Below are 19,328 nucleotides of genomic sequence, written 5' to 3' on the forward strand. Positions count from 1 at the left end.
GCGACGCGACTCCTCTTCCGCATGATCGCGACGCAATCCCGCGCGTCGCGCTTCGCGCGATAAAGGCCGGCTCAGAGGAGCACGGGTTTTCGGCCGCCCCGAGAGAGCGGAGCCTCGGAAAATATGAGCGCGTTCACGGTGAGCCGGTTAATTTTTAACGCGGAGCCACCATCCGTTGACGTATTCCGTCCGGTTCAATGACTGCGGTCTATGGGATTGTACGCTGGGAATTTGCGGAAAGGGACGAGGGGAAAGAGCGAGTGGAGGGACGGGGTGAGAGATGTAGAGAACGATAGCGCGCGGGAGTAAACGAGGGGGGTGCTCGGGGTAGGTGGTGGACGTCGAGGAAGAGGAGGAGAACGTTTGTTGGCGAATGTCGTTCGCTATTGAGGCCGCCGGGTACCAGGGGTCATGAATGCTTGTCAACGGTGAGATATGATGCGCGGATTACCCCCCCGAACTCCGACATCGGGATCTCCCCTTTTCAACCCTTCCCGTCGCCCAGTCTTCGCATCGAGCCAGCGCCGGAGGCAGACCTGGCTCGATTAACGCGATGTGAAAATTGGCAGAAAGCGGAAGAAACGCCCGGCAATATCAATCGGCAGCTTCCGCGGGCTGCTCGATACCGCATGACTATTAATCGACGTTTACTTAAAGTTCGATTTAAATTGCTGCGTTGATTATACATTCTTATTTTTTTTTTTTTTTTTAATTATACGTATACGTATATTTTTATTTGTATATTTATTTAGAAATTTTCTTATTAGAAGATTGAACGAGTCAATAGAGATAAGGTGAGAATTTCACGTGGCTTACGATGTTATTGCGCGAGGCCCTTCAATTCATTCACTGCACTCCGTCCGCATGCATTCCTTTCTCTCCTCTCGATTTTATTTCGCGTCTTTCTACCTATTCATCGCAAAGTGCTAGTCACCACCCATCGCGCACGTGTTCACGAGAACGTCGATAGACTGGCGGAAAGGGTTTTCTCCTGTAAGACGAGTGGCAAAGGTCTTTCTTTCAGGTTCTTTTCGAAGCTAGCTCAAACTCGTAGAAATCTCTCTATCGTTGCACTCTACGTGTGTATTCGTTCTCTGCCTTCGATACCGCACGCTTTAAGATCGTCTAGAAGGCAACGTGCCACCATTCGAGTGGCCATTAGAAACGTGAGAGATAGACGGCGCGACTCGATGAAAAGCAAATACGCGAGAGTGCGTCGGAGGGACGTGGGTCCGCGCGGGAGGATTGCGCGCGGGGCGGAAAAATATCGCGGAAATTCGACGGCTTAAATGGTGGAATAACGTTTCGCTTGATAAATAAAAGTAGCAGTAGCTGCACGCCATCCGCCGAGATACGAAAATAAGTCAATTGTCATAAAAGGATTCGTCATTTCGCGCAAAGCTACAAATTTGTCCCCGCCTCTCAGCGCGCTGAGGCGAAGAGATTGCCGCTGCAAACGAGAACTTTGATAAAAGAGTCCTCGTGCACGCGCGCTCGTGATCGTCTTACCAGCTATTTTCCCGAGAGCGCATTAGGCGGAATTTAGATGAAAGCAAACACGCAGAAACGCATTACGCGCCAGAAAAAGTGAAAGATACATACGTCGAGACAGGGAGCCGAGGAGCGACGAAGGAGCGGCGTCAGCGAGGTTCCTACGAAAGGGGTAGCGAGAGGGAGATTCGCGGGGAAAAGGAGCGGCGTGGAGGAACTTAGTAGTCAAGGAATGTCGACGCGGAACGGAACGCGCACGAGGTCGAGGAAGGAAGGAAGGCTTTCCATCAGGCAAATTGAATAGCATTTGCAGGCTGTTTCGCCGGTAAACAGGCGGATGATAGATGATACCTCGGGTCCCTGTCGTCTCTTCTTCCGCTAGTAACTCTCGGTACACCTTTGCTCTCACGATTTCTCTCGCATCCACCTCGAAAACGACGATCGTTTTCTCCTACCTCTTTATCCTTTCGACAGACGACTCGCGCGCGGAAAATGCGTTCGTTCCGCCGCTCTCGAGATAACTCTGTGGCCGATCCAACAACCTATCTGGAAGTGTCATCCGGGAGAAACCATTCATCAAACTGCCGCCGAAAGAACTTGACGACAGAGCGGAAATCGATCGTGACTCGGGATGCCGCGCGTTACCACTGCTACTGCTCTTTTTTTTTATTCTACTAGAAGAAACCGCTCTACGCGCGCGCTATTTTCTAAGAGATTGCAATTATATAGTACGAAAAAAAAAATCATGCGACTTACCAATCTGCTTCAGCGGAGTTGAAGAATTCTGCCGGTGACTGTAACATAAAAAGAAATATATTAATGTAGACATGTTTATTAATTTTAAAAATTAATAAAAAAAAAGTTTGAAGTTTTTATTTAATAAATATTTTATTAAAAAAATTTATTCTCACCTAAAAGTTGCTCCGCCGATGCAGGATGCCCGTCCCGGGCCTGCTCCTCCTCTCAGATGGGACGTGACGAGCCATCCTTCCGCGCACAAGTCACTCGCGAATACCCCGACCGTGATTTTACAGCCGCGAAAATTATTAATCACTTCGCGCGTTTCTGTTCGGCACTCGCGTTTAGAAGAATGTCAAAAAATTCCGACCGAATACTTAACGAACTCCCGGATCGACCGACGAACCGGCTACGGTTCGTATAATTATTAATCGGCGGTGACGACACTTTTGTTAACGGCCGGTCGATGCAGCTGCGTCGATCTGTAACAAAAAAAATATATAAAATTTAATCGTAGAGATTCTACAAGTATTTAGTCAGCAAGCTATTAGTTCTGTGTCTCAAAAAAATAATTCTTACCTCTGGGGCTGCTCCGTTGTCGCACGATGCCTTTCCGAGGCCTCCTCCTCCTCTCAGATTATTAGTCCTCTCGTCAGGGTGGCTAACTTCCTCGCAGATCGTCTCAACTCCGTCCTCGCACTGGTCCCTGCAAACAAAAAGCCCAGATAATTAGTAAAAACTGCACGAGTCTATGCAACACTTCTGAAATAAAAAGATTACTTCGCAATAATAAACGCGTAAGGATATAACTTGCTTTACGGAAAGGAGATATACTCACACGTGCTCTCCTCACACGAAGAATAGGGAGGAGAAGATAGTTCTAGTACAGGACAGTTTTCGTTGTACGCAATACGCAAGTGAATATTACTTTCGGTACGGACACACGTGCTCGCTGTGCCGTGCGTAGTACGTGTGTGCTCGCGCGACCGCTGGAGAAGGACAAAGCGAGAGTGGGAGTAGTGGGGGAATATACCTAGCGCGCGGCATGTAGGCTCGCGCTCGTTCTCACCCCGTCCCCCCTGCCTCACCCCACCTCCCCCCGCGCCTATCTATTCGTTACTTTCGTTTGATTTAATTGTAATATTTAATTAGTATGTCCAGACAAAGACGGTACTTACATGAGGTCGTCCTCGATCTCGAAAATCGCCAAGACCGTCTTTGCCTGGACATATTAATTAAATATTAAAATTAAATCAAACCTCAAAATCGTCGACTTAACAGCCGACGTTGACTCTCGCTTGGCGTGAAACAAGCCAAGTGAGAGAGAACTAATTAGCGTCGGTTTTAAGCGATAACAATTAACAGCTAATTTACGCGTCACACCATTTTAAGGTATGATAGGATTCTATAGATAACTTGCTGGTTGTATAAAATTTTTTTAATTGAGTTTTTATTTAGGATCCTGCGCGACGAATCGGTTTTATCGCGCGGAGAAAAATTAATATTGACAAATACATTTTTTTTTCCATTGTAACACGTGAAATATATGAGAACCACAAAAAGTGTTTAAAGAGCTAAAAATGTATGTATTAATATCGAAGGTTTCTTTTTAAACAATAATTTAATAATGGATAGATTATGATCGGAAACTTTTATCATCGGGATGTAGTTATTTTTATTGTTGTCATTTTTTAATTTTATTAATTTCAAAATTCGTATTGTACGTACGTTTATTATGATAATATGTAAAAACTGGAAGTTGAAAAAGTCATGATTCAGCATTTGTATTTCATTTACGCTTTCTTTTTTGGTACGGTATTCAACGTTAAAACATTTCAGATTAATCTATGAATATTCCGTGAATAAAAACGAATGTTGCATTGAAAGCACGTTTTTTTTTTCTTTTTTTTTTTATAATCCATATGAAATTTAATTACAAATCGTACCTTTCGTGTAAAAATTTTTTTACATACACATTTAATGCAAATAAAATTTTATTTCTGTCTTATTATATGTTTGTAACAAAAAATTTTATTAAAAGAAAAATATACTTAATAAAAAAAAAAAGTGAATTATTTCTGTGAACGTTATATTCAGTTATCTGATCACCACTAATATCTACAACGTATCGAAATAATGGTACGGAGTAGATCGCAAATGAAACAAATGTTACTAAATTAAAGATGTTACTTTGATAGAAGGGTAATTTAATTCCGTGTCGCGGCGTGAACGAATAGAATTCCGAATAGAAACGGAATGATTACATAATAGATAGCCGATGTTCCACTTTCCAGCAACGATATCGCGGGGAATCGAACGTATAAATATTGCATCAGTCCCGCCGAACGCAGATTAAGACATCGTATGCTTCTGAGATGTAGCGGAGGCCGCGCGGCAAAGTTGTTCCCGTTTAATTAACTGTCACGAACAGCTGCAGTTCAATCTTTCAATTTATGAATGTCGACGGCGCGCGCGGGGGGAAGGCGAGGTCGTAAAAATATAAGCCAGTTCCGCGCGACGAAAGCACCAGCCAGAAACAGTGTCACGTATTAATAATAAAACGAGAGGAGTTCGGTGCACGGGACTCGGTAATAAGGTTTCTAGGAGAATACACGATATTACGGTGTCGCCGCTCTTACAATGCGCGCTATGAATTCACGTGCGGCTCACTTTTGATCGTAAAGGGCCGCGGTAGCGTCGTTAACGACGCGTCGTGCCGCGGTTTATCTCTTGATAAATCACTTAAATGAACTCGGGGGAGTTTTCACTTCGAGACGAGGCGCGCGCGTGCGAGCCTTGTACTATGTATTTCGAGGGCGACCGGTAAGCAGATAGCATAATATATTCTTCATGCGAGATACGCGACGCGGCTGCGCCGCGAAATGGTGTTTACGCGGCCGGATGTCGGCGTCGCGGGGGCATAAACATAAGGTATGCATGAACATACTGAGTTATACCGTGGTCGGCATGAAATAACCATGGGACGAAACTTGATAACACACTTTCCATCCGGGCACGTGGATGCGAACCCGCGACGACGCCGAGTTCCTTTCCCATTTACGGAAAAACTTCTGGAACGCGTCGATTTTTTTTTCTTATTCCCCCCCTGGTTTTTCGCTTGGAAAGTGACGGGCGATATGATTCACGAGTCATCGGGGTTCTCCCAGTTTCCCAGTGCATATACTTTTGACGCGAGGATAACTTTTCAACGTACAACCGAATTACGAAAAGTGTTGCCCGGCTCGTCGGACGGTTGCTCTTTCGCGCTTCACCTTTTTCCACACTTTTGTAATTCGTTATTTCGTTACGTTTTGGTAATCTCCGAGATGGGTACATATTGTAGAAATAAGAAGCAGCGTTACTTAATGAAAGGATATCCCTGAAATGGCGCGGGAAACAAGGTGGCGCTAAGTAACGACGCTACGAATTTTCTAACGAAGTTTTCTTCATTGCCTAATTATAAAAGTTGTTCATAATGCAGGAATCCGATGGGAAGTCGAGGGGGCTGCGAGGGGTGGTCGCCTTGCCTTCGCGGTAATTTCCAAATTAATTAAAAGAAAAGCCATCTCCTTCCTTTTCGCTTTTCTTTTCATTCTACACGCTGCTTCTTTACAACTGGAAGCCCAGAAATGCGCATCCTTAATTGAATGTAATTTACACTCATTAAAGTCTTACTTTTATTTTATTCGGATATCTGTATTTAAATTATGAAAAATAAAATAATTATCTTTATGAAAATAGAACGTTTTTTTTTTTTTTAATCAAAATTAGGTATTACACTCGCGAAACAATAAGATAAAGTATTTGTTAAGCTTTAGTTAATTAATATTTTATATTTTAGAATTTTATAAAGCTTTTATTGCTTATTTAAGTTTCCAATATTTATTTCTAATACACAAAATACTAATTTCTGCTTTTTGTGTGTTATAGGTAAGTTTCTGTCATCAGTATTTGGTTCCTAAAAGTTAAACTAAACGGACTGGAAGTCTAGTAAGTGAAGAGATATGAATCATAAATTCTGTATTATCCTTAAATCTAATTAACTTTGGAAACTGATGTAAAACTTTATTGCCCAAAGCTACGAAAAAGTGGAACGTAAAGTTTATTACTTTTTTAACATCCTGTTTCGCAATTTATCCATAAAAGGCGTAGATTTTCTTAAATTTATATTTTATCCGCATAGCGTTAATAGCAAATATAAAACGCTTGTGTTTCGAGCACATATTTTTCCTCGTTATTTTTATTGCGCGTAATTAAAGTTCGAGAGTAACATATTGAAGACGACTTTATCACGGGGCAGATAATGTCATCTGTTTGCGACGTCTTGAGAATCAATTATTTTAATTGGCGCGAGAAAGAAGCGAAATTCGTTCCCCCCTTTTTTTTCTTTTTTTTCTTTTTCCGGGCGTCGCACCTCGATTCAATGAGATGCCCGGCACCCCTGCAGGAGCCCCGATGTCTGGGTGGTAATCGATTTTCTACTGACGCCTCCACCCCCTGCCGTCGTCGCGTTGTTACTGACGACGAATATTCCCGAAGTCATCCGAGTCATTGACATCTACGGGGCGACGGCGACGGCGACGGTGGATGAAGTGCGTGTTGCAAGGCGAAGGGAGCGCGAATTTCGCACACGCACGAGAAGCGGCTCGTGTGCGCGTGCATGACACACGTCTCGTTTTCCTCGTGTTCGTGAAATATCGATGACGATGTCTGCCCGACAAGAACCGAGAGAAAGTGAAGGGTTTTGTAGGGATGCGGTCGTGCCCGCCCACTTCCTCGATGATCGCAGTATCGATGACTTCACCGGTGGCTTCCGACCATCTTTCTCTTCCTTCTTACGGAGTGTTTCGTAATTTTAAACCTCGCGCTGCTACGCGAATTTCCTCACCGATTGTGAATCTCATGGAAATAATTCTGACCGTAATTAGGTAATTAATTAAAACGACCAGAGTAACTTAAAAAGGAAAAAAGAAAAAAAAATACGAAGGAAAAATAGAGTAAATATAGGGAAGTAAATAAAATCGACCATTATCTCTCGAGCTTCTTTAGCTGGCGGTCGTTGTTAACAGACGTCGTGGAGTCGTGTCTTCTCCCACGTAACTGCCTCGCCGCGTACTCGTGTTCTAAGCAACGCGCAATACTTTCGAAAAGCTCTCCAAAAATAATTGTGGCAGCGCGGTAATTCCCGAGTGGTGGAAACCGCAGGATCGGTAGACTTTCCCGCGGTCGTTATTTCGTCGTGGTTCAGTTCGCTCGCAACGCGCGTTACGTCGGGATGCGTTACCCTTATCGACCCACTCGACAGTACTCGCCACAGTGCGGGGTAGTACACAATTCTCAGACGTACCCAGCCGACTCGACCAATCGCGCTCGTTTTCCGCCGCGTGTGCCTGCGTGCTTCTACTTGAAGTGGCGAGACGGATCCCTCACTCTAATTTCTACACGAAGGAACTTTCATGTCGCGACGCAGGAAGAGGATGAGGACGTCGCGATGAGAAAGCGGCGGGACTGTAATATTCGTCCTCGCGCCTTAAAAGTATTATTTTCTTAATATGCTCTCGTTTCTCACGGATAAATCCGGAGGTAGAGTGAATGCCATTTGTCAAAAAATTCCACCGCAAATAATTTTCCGACTTCTAACCGCGTGACAAATTTTATTAAATATTTCCTTCGAGCGTTGTAATTATTATATAATAATTTTTTTTCTTCCTTTTTTAATTTTATTTGGTAATATTTAATGCCGTGGTATTATATTTTTATTTCGTTATAAATAGCACCTCCTCGTCTAACGATACATCTTCAAATACCCCTCGTAAAAGTCCCATCGCTCGCTCCCGCGCTTTCCCTCCTACCCAACAGTTTTGTCGTAGGTAAAACAGCTTAATAACATGTTAGTCACGAGCAGAATTCGGGGGCAGAGCCGCCTAAGCGAGCGAGGGTCCCCAGGAACTCGGTCGTTTCCTCTTAGTATCATTATACGCCGTCGTCGGTTCTTTCGTTCTATTCAATTTCACGCGCAGAGAAACACGCGTCTTAGCGGGGCGGGGGAGGACGAAGGGCGCGTACGTTTAGGGCGTTTAGTGCGTCTGCTCGACTTCCGGCAGGGCGCGATCGTCGAGGCAATCTCATCCGCGTCGCGGAGTTTTATTGCGCGCGGCGTTCGCGGAAGAGGAAAGGGACCTCAATGGCCAGACGTGCGTGCGCCCCGGAACGGATATAGGCCTTGTCTGGGACCATTAGATGTTTCGGCTACCTTCCGATAATTACTCGTGGAATTGGCCCAGTCGGCGCGTGTGCCATAATCGATACGCGCGTTACAGCCGATACCGACATCGCGACTGACACTCGCCGCGTTTGGCGGGAACCACTTGCGCGACCCGGGCACACACTCCGCGTATTCCGTCGAATTAGGTATCCGGGCTCTAATTACGAAATGGATGAAACGATATCGGGCGCGCCGCGCCTGCGTCGGAAAAATTGATATCGATTCCCTCCCTCCCACCCCGCGATGTCATAATATTTCGTTACCGCGACTATAATAGCTAATGAAAACGGCTTCCGCGCTTGCCGCAGAATCCCGAAGTCTTTTCCTGTCGGATCTTCGTAAAAACGCTTCTCGAGTATCGATCGACGCGTCCAATAAATACTCGATAAGCCAGCTATTGGATAGGATAAAGAAAAAAAATTTTACTTTTTATCGAATCGAACTAGTTGCGATGCGATAATTAATACCATGACTTGGCGTAGGAAATGCGTTTAGTTAACTACTTGCAGAATGGTTATTTCGAAAGGCTTCTTAGCGTTGAAATACCAAACGATTTTAATAAAAATGATACTGCTAACAAAGAGCAAGTTGAATATTCCGATGAACGAAGCCTTGCTAATTTATTCTCTGAAACAAAATACTGAGATACATGGGGCACTCTTCGTCTTGGGTTCGACAGGTAGACGCGGAAGATTGAAGCGCAGGCGGACGTGTTCGAGCATGGCGAAGCGTTTTTCATCCTGTCCGTGTTTACGCTTGACGTCGTTCGTTCGTAACAGACGCTAACGAGATTGGATTGGTGAGAACGGGTGGGGTTTATTTGCGCGGCAATAAATTTCGGAAAACGCGTGTAACGACAATATGTAGATTTATAAAGAGAGGAGGAAAAAAAAAAAAAATTATCGCACGTAGAAGAAGAGGCGCGACGGGTCGGGGGCGAGAGTTTGACTGATTTTATTTGATTGGCATTTGCTAATTACTTTCGTCTATTTCGCGCGGGCGACCGTATATGTATACGCGCGGAAACGTGCCTCGGCATGACTGGCGTGCGTTTAATTTTTCTTATTCGCGGCTGCATCTCCCCCCCGTCTGAACCCGCCTCGAAATATACGAGATGGGCTTTTCGTGATGTTTCAAACCCCTTCGGGAACACCATTTCAATCTGATAACGCGATGGCTGTTGTACGAACACGCCACAACAACCCGGTAACACGGGTCTCCTTTGCCTCGTCGCGCACCCCATACACGTCCTCCATATCCCATATTCAACCATCTCGATACGATGCCCAGATGGTATTGTTTGCGGAGTAGTCGGAGTCAAAGGTAGCGAGAAAGAAAGCAGATTTGAGTAAAATTGACGAGAGGAGGGGGAGATGGAAAGGAGGAGACGCGCGAGCGCCACTTAAACTGATTAGCTCACAAAACCTGCGATGAAAAAAATCGATCGGCAAACGATTGCCAGAGAACATTGTGTCTGCAATAATCCGTGCGTAATTAAAAAAAAATAGTGGCAACTAGTAAAAAATAAATATTTTTCTTATTTTTTAATTAAAATATTTAATTAAAACGTTATTTTATCGCGTCGATATTTCGATGTGAAGAAGTTTCTTGACTAAAGACCGATAAATGAAGAAATTCTTATCTGAATTAAATGGCAATGTTACGAGTTCGATTCTTTATAGCGTTGACGCTCTGTTCGCGATACGTTTACGCGAAGTTACGAAAATCCGGAATAAATCGGACACGGCAGTCTTTAAAATCGCGAGTTATCGGGGCACATTTTTCGCTCTCGTACTTCTCGACGGCCATTACGATATACTTTGCACGGCAGAGTGCGACGTTCCCGCGGAGCAAGGAACTTCGATGAGGAGGTTGTTCCACTGCTTTATGACGCGTGAATATCTGGCGGTCCTCCTTCCCAGTTTCCTCTCTCCCTCCGCGCGTAGCCGACTCCTATAGTTTTAAAGCGTGGCACAATATAGTGAGAGACGTCTTTCTGCCTTCTCTCTCATCCCTGCTTTTTTTTCTTCTCTTTTTTTTCTTTTTTTTTTTTCTTACCCGGCTTGTAGACGAACCGGACCATTCTGCCGTCGCTCTTTCCGCTCTTCCTTTCCAAACAGCGCGGAAGAATAAAAAGGCCGGGAGAGAAGAAGAAGCGAGAGTTTCTTAACAGAGAAGCGGATAGGGTTTCGCTTTGGATCGCCAGCCGCGGTTAGGTAACGTTCGGATAACGCCTCAGGTTACCTCGCCATCTCACCTTCGATGTGCTACCAAGGATTTCAGGGAGGCCGAAGAGGCTTCAACGAGCCATACACGATTCCCGGGCGACAGGATGACGTTACCGCCATTAGGATCAGCTCCTACTTTCCTCAAGTCTTCTTCCTTTTTCGCCATCGTACCGGTGGCACTTTCGACGAGCGTGGCTTGTCGAACCGGTCATTTAGTCGATCGTCTCGAGCTTCCTCGTCTCGCGACATTTTTTAAATGAATTTTTATTCCGATTGCCGTAAGTTAATTTTTTAGAAGTTCGTGATATGAAATTTTTACGTTGCTACGATTATGATAATATCAACACCGGTCGTTTTACTTTCGCCCTCGTGAAATTACTGGAGCAGACCACCGCGATACGAGTTTCATTATTATTATTATTATTATTATAAGCGGATCGTCAAAGCGTAAATTTTCAACGATAACTTTTTTTCTCTTTTAAGGGAGTAAAGCGAGACGCTAATAATTTAAATATACATTCCCGCGAAATTACGGAAAGTCTATTCAGCTCTCCGGGGCGTTTTATACGGAAAACGTATATTTTTCGTCTTTTAGGTCCTCTGGGAGACTACGATCTCTCTACGTTGACGAGACTAGGTACCCACTTCACCTATGTCTCTCGTGCATCCCTACCCGCTGCTTTTTCGCACACAGAAACGTACTTTGCGCGCGCACGCTCCGAGTTTGTACGTATCTGCGAGTTTCGTCTCTTCAGATAAATGACGCCACTTAGAGATTAGGCGCACGGGGACTCGGGTGGAGTGGCAGAGAGGTATTTTCCCTGCCTACGTCGCGGAAAATGGCACGAGTGAGCTTCATCCCGCCCTGTATCCGTCGTCGACTCTTTCTCCCGGAACAAGACCGAACGGGTCTCGACACAGATCGCATTCAAATGATGACATCTTACGTACGTTCCTCAGCGCGAAATTCATATATAAAAATAAGATACGCCGCTGACGAGCTGAGTAACCGGAATGCAGTCTTTCTCATGTCATAAAAATTATTTCAAAAGCATAAACGTCGTAATAATACTAATGTCATGCGGAAAATATCAGCAACGGGCAGAACGAATTAATTTTTATTCCGAAATCTATCGCTCTATCCATCGGGATATATTTTTGAAAATAATGATGTAATTTTAAACTAACGGCGTAACATTAATACGAAACGCGGACTTGATGAACAATCGAAATGGCCCGGCGTGGAATCGCTTCTTTCGCCGGATTTAATGCCGTAATAAGAAAATTCGAATGCTCGATCGCTTCCTGCCGGCATGCTCGATTGACTTTCCGGAAACGAGTGGCTCGTGTCGGCGCATAATTTTCGCGAGCAATGGCGCGAGCCGCGCGACACGAATCGTTCGGTAAAAATTCCGTGAAACTCGGTCGCCGTACTACTAAATTTCTCGCAGACGCTACGTGCTTATAACGCCGGGCGGAATTAGCGCGGCGAGAGGGGTCAAAGTGGAATTGTGAGGAACACCGAGCTTGCGATTCGGGGAAAGGGATAGGATGGCGCGCCAATTTCTCGCTCCGCCACGGGAACGGCGCAAATTCTGTATGCACATGGCGGTGTGGGTATATGCGCGTGTAAATGTCCCGGGATTGTATAACGCAATGAGGAGGAATGCGATAGGGGAGCTACACGCGATATCATAATCTCGGGCGCTTTACGCCCCTCCCCCCTTCCTCCGAAACGAGCTGCGGAATTTTTCTAACGTTTCGCGCGGCGAGTTTCCGGGATTACTATTATGTTATAGCCTCGCGAGTCTTAATTTCACCGCCACGATCTGGTACGAGAACCTTCAAAACGTCAATCGTATAACGTGATTATTATAACTTTTATGAGGATTTTAATTCGTTGTTTAAATATTAAAGATGCTCGCGCGACGTCAAATTATGCATCTTCTCCTAAAATAATCTCGGCTAAATATTTTCTAACGCAAAAGACTTCCTAAAACGTGTATCGCATTTAAATTACACATCGCGCAGCACGAGTTTCTGCTCTTTTCTTTTTTTTTTATTTTTTATTTTTTTTTTTTTATTTTTTTTACGTGGCAGATATATTCGCGCGCGCAGGCAATCGTGGCGGGGAAACAGGATGCGAAACAGGTATATTTGCGACAAGAAAGCCACCGCGTGCGAGAGGAATTGAGATAGATCACAAATTTCTCGCACGAAGGTGGGTTATCTACGCGCGCATACACGTGGAAGTTTCTGAAAACTAGGATATTACCCAAGATGGGAGCTGCTGCGGAAGAAGATGGAAGACACATCTCAATTTCTTTCTCGGTGCGCGTGCATATTTTCAGTATCCAAACACGGATATTCCCTTTCCTGGTAACAAGACACGCCCGCGACATTACGGCAACAGGATCGATACCGCGTTTCTGATTCGCGGGTGGGTACGAATTGCGGGGAAAATCCCGAGAAGTTCGTCGCAATTACGCCACGTACGAAATTACTTCCGCCAAAAATATTATTAACGCGACGCGATACACGTTTCTAAACGAGGATAATTTATAGCATAATACTCGACGCGAGGTGTGAAAAATATAAATAAAACACTCGCACATATGGCGCGCGCGTGAGAAGAGGTAGGTAAGCGAAATTACCGAAGCGTTACGAACGTAAGAGGAAGTCGAGTGAAAATCTGGAGCGTGAAAACGGAGGAAATAAGACAGGAATGAAGATGAAGTCCGCGAAATTTTTCGCGCTGTAGTAGACCACCTGGGCAGAAGTTTTTTTTGAAATGGCGAACCGTGACGAAGAATCGCCCGCCGGGAAGGAAAGAGTAGCTTGGTATTGCCGCCTGTTTAGGCGCCATACCTTGTTCGCAGATATAAACATCGTGGTTATTTATATAAAAAATGCTGAACTTCTTTCTTAGACATCGCCATAAGTTAAATTGTAAATTAATTAATTAACTTTTTTCTTATCTATAAGTATTTTTTATAACTACTTTGCAGATTCAACAAAATTATATTCGGATCTGCAACTAACGAAATTAGATACCGGCAAAAATTATTCCCTCCGCGCACATATATATTTAATTTTTCATTGGTAAAGCTCCTGCGTAATCCGGCGAATGAAAAATTTGCAAATTCCTCGAGTCCTCGAAATCTAATTCTAAAACGTGATGTATGTAAGTGCTCCTATTCGTCGCGGGGATATTTTTCTCGACTCGCGCATTATGCAAGCACAGTGTATTACGAGAAGTACATTAGCTAAATCTTGAAAACTGGGGTCTAGGAACCGGCGTGACATTCCTCGGATAAAATAGTAAAATGTAAAAGTCGGCGGAAAATTAGACAGAAATGAAGATAAAGAAGGGCCGCGCGTGGTGAATGCACGTCGTCAAAAACTGCGCGGCGTAGTTGGCGAGGAGAACGTGATGAGAACGCACGAGCTGCATGCTTTTTTGTTAAACACGTACATGTTTCTTACCGGATGAATTTAGAATAGCTTTATACAGAAAGAATTCACTCAGCGCGGCCGTAACCTGGATTTATAAACTGTGATACGCATAAGGAATGTTCAGATAAAGTAAATGCGAAAGTATCACACATATTTCACCGTTTGCCCCTTTCGCGATTACAATGCCTCCTGCAAAACTTTCCATATGAACTTTTCATTTAAACATTTATACGCTACGAAAATTTTAAGAACTTTCAACATACTTAAATTCTCTCGTTACATTATTTGGGGAAAAAAAGTCATAAGAAGATTCATAAAATTAACAAAATGGCGCATTAATCTTTCTATTCCATTTCGACCGACGAATATGAAGTAATAGCATTAACGAACGAAGTTTCTAATGATAAAAGAATTTTACGAAAGCGGGTAATAAAACGTGATGGACTTTTAAGAATGTTAAATTTGCCTAATTTCGTGCAACGATCTTAGACATTTTACCATTTGAACGAGAAATTCTTTTTTTTTATGATGCCACAATTATTCTAATAATTATATTTTACAAAATATTTTTATTGTATTTTAAACTTTTTAGAAAAAAAGTGAATAAATGATGTAATACGAGTAAAAATTAAAATTAATAAAAAAATTTATGCAAAGTGTTCGCTCGGTATTTACAGTTTCACATGCCTATTACGTTCTGAAAGGGTCTCCTCGGGAGAAACCTGTACTTTTGATACAAACATCAATCCCGCCTGATAATAGCAGTGTTAAAATGTTCCCGTATTCATCGGACTTAATCCGCTGCCGCACGAAGTTTTTCACTGGCTCGGTTACGAATAAAGTTAATGCGGCAAACTTTTAAGTTTCTCCCCGGCGTTTGTGTGCGATGTTGTGTAATCGTTATTATCTAGTTAGAATTTTCCACGGAAATTTCAACGAAGTTTCCCTGAACTTGCGTCCTGCCTCTTTCGTTTGTAGTATAAATGTTATTCGCGTGGCGATTTAAACAACACGAAGCAATTTTATTTAGTAAATTGAAGCTGTTCGCTTTTCTTCTTTTTATTTTAATTTTATTTTTATTTTTTTTTTATTCTTCTGAACTGGAAATCATCAAAATCAACCGTTTCCGACGCTTTTGCGTGCGCGCATTAAATTAAAAAATCCAATTTACAGTTTCGGGCACATGTCGTATATAAAATTAAAATCCGCATCTCCAAATTGGCGTTTTCATGTCGGAAAATAAAGGGAATGTATGTTCACGATTTCGCGGCGGTGGAAAACGGCGAGCGAGAAAAAAGAACCGAGCCCCGCAATGCGTCGTCTACATGATGCACTCTCGGTGCCACCCCAGCGCCGGTCGGCTCGCTATCACCCGGCGATGTATTCTCCCCCTCCCGGTCTTTATCGCGTCGAGGAATAATTCGTTAACGGCGCGTTACAGGAGCACGGCATAATTATCGGGCCGCTACGCCCGGCGGTGAGTCCGATGCGCGCACGCCGCGATTACGAACCGGCGGGGACCGCCTTGCCTGTCCCGCTGATTTACCGCGATTCCGCCGCGCGGTCGGGGCGACGCTCTAATTACGGCCGCGATAACGTTTTACGCGCGCTTAGTTATAACTCACGGGGAAAAGATCTGGCGTCCGGCGCACTTATCGCCGCTCTATAAAACGGATTAGGTAATTCGCGGGGCGTGTGTAAACGTTAAACGGACAAACCGGTAGCTTGGGATCGTTGCTCGTCGGCGACGGCTGCGGAGAAACCGGCGGAGAGCTCCGCCGCTGCTTGCGCAGCCTTACGCGCGATCCGCCACGGACGATAAATTCCCGAGGTTTAAGTGGCTGCGTAATTTGAAAGCCACCGCTGGGGTACGTAAAACACGCGCGTCAACCGAAGAAACTTCGCCGCGCCATTATCGCGGCCGTCCGCGAGTCCGGCGCGATTTAATGCTTTCGGATGCGTTGAAAGCGTATCGTTATTCGAGGGCTGTAAACGCGGCGCGATTCCCGGATGCTTACGGGAAATTGATGAAACCGTATATCTGCCCTCCTTCGACTTTAACGCGTAATCGCCAGTGAAACCGCTCACGCAGGCACTTAAATTGTAAATGCGTCGTCGAGAACACCGACGAAATAGGAAATCGAGCGGGCCGCGTAACTTGTTCCGAGATTCCGGCGACACTTAAACGAAAAATAACTCTTAATCGTTTAGCTTCGACATTTTTGATCGCATCGACGCGTTTAATATTACGGTATAAAAATTATTCGAAGCTCGGGCAAGTTAAATTTTTGGAAAAAAAAAAACAACGAGTTAGTTTATAAAAAGTATAGATTTTAAAAATTGATTGGATGCCGCGATACTCTATTATTCAACCTGGCAGCCGTGATTCGACGGTACATCGATACGTTCTGGAAATAATCCGAAATCTCTCGCAAATTGAGTGCGTTCGAATCGCAAGCGTTGGGTGCGTAATTCTTTTCTAGCGGCGAACATTTTTTGGAATATCCGCGCCATAACTATCCCCGGCGATTAGATGAGGATCCACCGGCGGAAGCTCTCCGCTAGAATTTACTATGTCCGTCTAATTATAATCTGTGCTCGCCGAGAGTGAGACAGATCCAACGATAGAACAAGTCTATAATGGATTCTGCAGGGGCGGAAACGATCGTAATCACCATTCGTCACTGGGCAAATGGAAATTTGGCTCGCCGACCTTACCGCTATTTAACACTGTCGTAAGTTTTCGAAACGTTTCATTACCATAATTTAACATCCCGTTCGCATGATATTAACGTCGCCGCGCGCGGTACGACGCTAGTTACCAGCGCTCGTATTCGCGCGGGAACGATCGAGTCGACTTATTAAGAGGGAAACGAACGAGCGAGTCGTGCGATTTTTTTTTTCTTTTTTCCCGCGCGCGAGCTGCGTTATCCAGAAAAATTCATTATCTGCGGACTTAATTAGACGTACCGGCGAGACGACAGCATTTTAAAATCACGACGTAAGCCATGCGCCGTAATATCGCCGGGCGCACAAAGAGAGGGAACGGAGTAATTTATCCCGCTCTCTAATTTATTAAAGTTAAATCAGCTGTGTGCGGGAGCCAACGTTGATTAATAAAATGCGATGCGGGAAATTGGTTTAACTATTATCGCCGGAATTTTTTTTTTTTTTTTTTTTTTTCACGCCGCCCGATACGCGCGGAAATAATTTTGCGCGGCCTTTCCTTCTGAATAAGTTTTTTTTAGGAATTAATCCGCGCGACTCAGGGTGGTTTTTATCGGCAGTGAAATTTAAGGGAAAAATCTCACGAACCCGATTATGATCTTTTAATGAGATTAATTATCGGCGGCGGGGATCGGCAGACGCGCGAGGGGTCAAACGCATTTTGGAGGAGGTCGGCGTGATTAATTCCATCGGCGAGGTAAAGTTTCCGATTGCAAATGTACTAGAGATACGTACATACCTGGCAGGGTGAGGAGGAAAGGGGGGGGGGCAGCCGAGGCGATCTCTGAACTCCGACCGCGTCAGCATTTGGGCGATTGCCCCATCCGTGCGCGAGCGAGATAGTTTCTCGAAAAATGCTAGACCTGCAAGAGAGATTGCGATAGTAACGATTGCTCGCCGGCCGAGGAGATAGGTGAAAGGGAGGGAAAATCGGAGGCCCAGCCAGGCGCTTGAAAGAGATAAAAAGGGAGAAGGAACGGCGGAGGAACGTTTTGCGAGATAGAACGAATGAGGGTAAGGTAATACCGGCGGACTAAAACAAACGAAACCTGGTCAGTTAGAGCTAATTTCCTCTCCGCGACAGACGGCTTTGATTCGATGAAAACCCCGGAATATCGCACACACGCGCGCGAGTAACGTCGTCGAGTTGATTAATTTAAATGAGAGAAGAGTATTACTCGATTCTTTTCTTTCAACGTATTTTTTTTTTTTTTTTTTTTTTTTTTTAATATATAAGTATAATTAAAAAATGTGTATTAATTTTTACGTTGTTATAATTTTTTTTTTCACAGCATTATTTTGTTGCTATATCTATTACGTCAGTATCTACTTCCTTGTTGAATTGCTGAATTATTTTGCACAAGATAGAATACAAAATTTCTATTACACCGTCTTAATAATGCTCTTAATAAGTACACGACGAAGAATTAACAAACAGTAGGAGCCAGTCAGACACAATAAACTTTAATTAACGATTGTCTAGAATTTGCTGAAACAAGAGTAAATGGTTCGCCGTCTACAGACGGCGAAGGCGTATACATAACTCAGCTGAGGTACCAACAATGTTACAGAGTTTTTAATGATAATTTGATAATAAGGCTAATGCAACGACGAGTTTGCGTACATTACACCAGCGGCGTTGCGATAACGAATATTCCCGTATAATTTTCGAGGCTACATCCAGTTACATTTAAACCAATCTTTTTTTCTTTTTTTTTTTTTCCTTTCGCGCGAAGCGACTTCGTGAAAACATAAAGAAATATCGCGTTAGATTTAATTACGCGAGAGGTTTCTCTACGCACGGTACTTGTTAACGCGGTTACTGTCAATAGCGCGATTTTAATTGCGCACCGCGTGCGCGCACGGCCGTGCACGCATCTGTATCCCACGTACACGCATGTAAGTACGCGCTACGTGCGCGACTCGCGTCGCACTGCCTACTACGGTGAGTTAACAATGTAGGGGTTGCAGCCATGCATGATGAATTCTGTCTGGAGTGCCGGCACGACAGGAAGGCAGCAAGTTCGCGCAGGTACGCCCGTGGTGCACGACGACGGTATACGCGTAAGGTAGCGGCGGGTCGGGGAAACTGGTAGCAGAGGCGTCTGTTTTGACGAGAGGCGGCGGAAGAGTGACAGTGAATGAGGGAAAGAGGGACCGGGAGACAGGGATCGGGATCACGAGGCAGCGAGGCGAGGCAGAACTTCCTTCAATAATGACGCAGTCCCCGACAGGCAGCGTCGTTCCATTCGCCCGCCACCCGCTAGTTACACCCTCACGGACTTACTACCCCCTTAACGACAGTTTTCAAATAGGCGACCGACGCCTCAAACTCCGCGCGATGTTCGCCTATCCGTCAGTCTTCTCTCCGAGCGACGACATTGTCTCTTCTCTCTGCGCTCGAGCGAAATCTATTATACCTT

At 44.5% G+C, this 19,328-nt stretch overlaps 1 long non-coding RNA gene across 1 annotated transcript in view; it reads left to right on the forward strand.

The window, feature by feature from the left end:
* LOC139109400 (uncharacterized) overlaps positions 1 to 19,328 on the forward strand; it is a 256,864-nt gene that overhangs the window by 214,189 nt on the left and 23,347 nt on the right. The window lies entirely within an intron of this gene.

Source organism: Cardiocondyla obscurior, linkage group LG17 (genome assembly GCF_019399895.1).
Source record: "Cardiocondyla obscurior isolate alpha-2009 linkage group LG17, Cobs3.1, whole genome shotgun sequence".
NCBI classification, from domain to species: Eukaryota; Metazoa; Arthropoda; class Insecta; order Hymenoptera; family Formicidae; genus Cardiocondyla; species Cardiocondyla obscurior.